This window comes from Lytechinus variegatus, chromosome 1 (genome assembly GCF_018143015.1).
Source record: "Lytechinus variegatus isolate NC3 chromosome 1, Lvar_3.0, whole genome shotgun sequence".
In the NCBI taxonomy this organism is placed as follows: Eukaryota; Metazoa; Echinodermata; class Echinoidea; order Temnopleuroida; family Toxopneustidae; genus Lytechinus; species Lytechinus variegatus.
The window spans coordinates 5,362,439-5,366,958 of NC_054740.1; positions in this window are offsets into that span (position 1 = coordinate 5,362,439).

Here is a 4,520-nt window from a genome sequence, read left to right on the forward strand (position 1 = left end):
CTGACCTACCATCTACATCCTTTCACAAACAAGAATTGTGATATCGGAGTCCTTTTTTTCCTCACTATTCACAGGAATTCCAACTGACCTAGGTCACCCAGCACCTGGTGTAAGTTCCAGGATATCAGTTTCAGTTTGGTTTATGTTAATAAATCCCCAGGGTATTCTCTCACCTCAGCTCAGGTCAACAGCCAATGGGCTTGGCCTGAAAAGCACTATGCACCCTGTCTGGATGTTTTCAATTCCTACCATGTGTGACTGTTGTTGAGTGCATGCTCTCAACCTGACAGTAAAGCAAAACAATTGACAGGATCATGCCTCTTGTTATCTCAAAGACTGGCAAATGTGCCAGAACAAATGGTAATGTCTGGGCCAATTCTGAGATAGTCTTTCATCTGACATGGACTTGAATTTTAGAATTTGAAAGAAAGGGAAAGAGAAAAAATGAAATGTTGGACGAATGTGAAGGCCAATGAGAGAGGACCAGGTGTAACATATGGGAAATATAAAATGGATAAACATTCCTTCTCAATTGATGTCTAATTCAAGCAGGGAACATGACCAGCTCTCACTCAAACCAAAACTTACATCTGTCAGAGCCCAGGATTGAGTATGGCATGATGATTTCATATTTATGCACTGCCAAATATCAGATTAGAAGATAATCATATCTTCTACAAATATTCTGTATTAAAACACTGCATCATTAAATTTGAGTATAACACTGCTCAACTGCAAAATGTATCTAACTTAAAATTTGATTTTATGATTTTTTTTTTCACTTTGATCCTAAATTTTTCAGTTCTACAAAAACTGAAAAAATCAACACATCTCCCCCCCCCATGAATCCAATACCCTCTACACACTGGCCTCAAACACTGCAAGAGTACCAGGACTGTCCCAACACTGTAGCGGTGTTGCCTTCAGTGTGTATTCTTGGACCAGCAATAAACTACCCTCACTTGCAGCAGTGTGAATGTGTACATGAAATTCATCCCGGGACTGTGCCGGGATAATTGTGAATGCATTTTCAGCGGGTTTATAGCGGTGTCGCCGTCTCGTGACAGCACCAGGATAAATATGAAAACCAGTGTGAAGAGGGTACAAGATGCAAACTTTGAAGGACTTTTGTAGAAATGATTCCTTTTACTCGCCTACATGTATGAAGGATGAATAATTGTATTTGTATATCAAATATTTCAATAGGCAGAATGTGAATTGCATGCTGTTTCTAGGCTTTGCATACACTAAAACGTGACCAGGTGCATTTAACATTCATCCCTCATTTTCCGACAGTTAACAGCAAAATAATTTCAAGACACTTCACAAGGAACTTTGCATGTAGATCTATACACTCAATTTGATCACAATGAAAAATTGGTCATTGCTACAAAAATAAGCTCCCCTCCCTTGCTTTTCAATTATGAGAATTCTTGGTTAGTCCATAGGTGGTTAGTCTGTGTGGTTTATGTTGCAGACTATGCTGGGTACCACTTTCAAAAAGAATCTTGCAAGTTATCAGCTGTTGCTATATCTGGTAGTGTTCTGGTAAGCAAGTGTCTTGAAAACCTAATTTCATTGCAGAAAATATGCATGGAATTAGTGGGTTATACTAATAACAGGTCCTCATTTTTTTGTCTCGATATTGTGCTGAAATTCTTCTGGGTCAAACACTTGTATCCCTCGGTGTTGAGTGTACAGCATGCCATGTAGTTGATGGAATAGGGCCTATAGGTGTCATTGACCTTCCCTTGGCTTTAGGCCTACATTGCAGGGGGGGGGGGGTAACACTCAAATACCAACGATATCGCTGTACACACCCCCGACCACAGGTTTTCACCATAAAAAATAAATGCATAATTTCTCAGTGATTACAGAAATACCCTCTTTCCATATTGTTGGCATGATTAACACATAAATCTGTTACAAACACATGGGATATTATCAGAATAAGCTACCTTTTAATATGTTTTCCAATTTATGTATGAACACACAAGCTATGGATACTTGTGAAGTAGTTTCTATGAACTATGCACAATACCTGGGTTGAGGAGTCTGACCTTCACAGAGAAAAATGTGATGTCCATTATCATAATTACATTGAGGTCTGAATTCATATGACTCCAGAAAATGTCTAGTTCTGCAAGGTGATAAAAATCAATCTACCATGTCCAGATCACGAGAGTAGGGATCCAAACTCCAAAGCAATATCGGTCAACCTTAAATGTGGACCTCAACAGACGAGTAGCATTGGAAATACCAGGGGTGTGAGTGGTTACAAATAAAAAGATCTGATAAAAGCTGGGGAGTGGTGAAAAAGTCTGAAATAGAATGAGCTCCCATTCTTTTTGGACAGAGGAAAGCCAAAAAAGGCTGAAATTAAGCTGAAAATCAAAAGAAAAAAAATCTGAAATCAGATCAAAATCTGAACTCTCACAACCCTGAAATACATCAGGGCAATGGGCAATCTCACATTCATGACAGCCCAAATCGCCCATAAAATTCCTAAACTAGAATTAGGGCAATCATCTTTTCAAAAGTCACCCCAAAGATCAGCCATAAACAATTGGGGTAAATATTCAGAAAATCAATATTCTACATTCAGCCTAATGATTATTGTTCTTGCTGTATAATAATTGCCAATTGCAAAAAAAAGTAGCCCTTGAAATGAAAAATAAAGCCCCAAAATGAAAAATATAGCCCCCAAATTCAAAACTGCCCCAGAACGATAAAAATTACTCCCTAAAAATAAGAATTATTTCTTACCCTGACAATGAGGTTATGTCAACAGACACTATCAAACCTAAGCCATACTTAAATGTAATTGAATAAAATTGAAATCATTCATTTTTGTAAACATCTATTGACTGACATTGGTGCTACACTGAAGCATTCAGTACATTGCTCAAGAGAACAGCACAATCATAGCATAAAGCCAGAACTTTCTTTTGTACCATTTCCATAAAAGGAGACCTTCAAGACCATTGTTAACGGAACAAAAGGGTGTGACACAGTCTATAGCAGCATAAACAGAATTGTCACGTTCACATCAGGTGCTTTTCCATGAAGTTTAAAAGCTGCCAGTATTACAACAATTTTTTTTTTAAAAAAGCTTAGAAGTGCAAAGACTGATGTGGAAGTCTCTATCAAGCCAGCTCAAAAAAGCACAAGAAAAGAGTTAGCCGCAATGAACTAGAGGTTAATGAAAAGACAGCTGTCATTATCACCTGATACAATAATATACAAATAATGCATGCGGCCGAGTGCGTTAGTGGAAATGCAGAGCACACGAGGTTTCTTTAGATGCCGCACTGTGCACGAGCCGCTTGCGGCGAGTGCCCAGTGTGCATCATCTGAAGAAACCGAGCTTTCTCTGCATTTACTTTTACGCACGACAGAGCAAGTGCATTATTTGTATAATAAAATACCAACACAGAAACAAATTCTAAAAAAGTTACAGTACTGTTTTGTTGGACTTTTCCCAGGACTTCTACCGCACTGGTTTCCTTGAGCGTGCAATGTCAATTTTCGTTTTCCCACCTTTTGCATTGCCGTGCACTGCACAAAAAAAAGTTGGATGTCATGTGACCGTATTGGCCAATCGCGATGCTTGAAATAATACACCTATTTTATAATATTTAACAAAACGAATATTATATACATGTACCTGTCCAATCAAAAAATATACCTTTGAATAGCAAGGACTTTTTCGAGACTCATAATTATTGCACATTCACTTAATTCCAAAACTAGAAAGTTATACCTCGGTCACATTTGCTCGGCGAGTTGAAAACGACAGTTTCAACATTTTGTTATACCAGCTACATAGATGATTTGAATAAATATGAATATAACAGTTTTTTTCGACTCGCCATATGGATGCCGTAGAGCAAGTGTGACCCAGGTGTTAGTGCAGTTCATGAAATAGGAATGAGATTTTTACATTTCTATTGAGATTAATGCACACTTTATTGCCCCATCTTCCTGATTGAAATGATGGCTCTCAAAATTTACTTTTCATAGTATACATGTAGTAGCAGATAGGGGAGAGGGGGGCAATCTGAGCCCTGGGGTAATTTGAGCCCCCTCAAGAGTTTTTGCTCACTGCTGAAATATGCCAAGGCCTAACCGGCCATTACTTGGGTGGTATATTGGTCAATATCTCTGCCCCAAGCTGCAGTATAAAGTGTCTCTACATCCCACAGCACATAGCAAGGAGGTGCAGAAAAAAACACATAGAACTAGAAAACTTCATATTGAAAGTGGCTTGTTCGCTTTGGAAAGGCGAGCATTATATCTACCTCTTTAATTGAATTGTTATATTATTTCTTGGTTGTGTTGAGTAGTCATAGTGAGTGAACATTATAAAGTAATTTTAATAAGAATCATTTATATTTTGTCCCTGGGTGTGAAAGTGTGTAATAGTACCCCGTGGGGTAAAATGAGCCCCCTCTGTTGTATATGGATTCTGGGTGCTGTAAATGATGAATTGAGTAAGATATTTAAATAAAATTCATGAT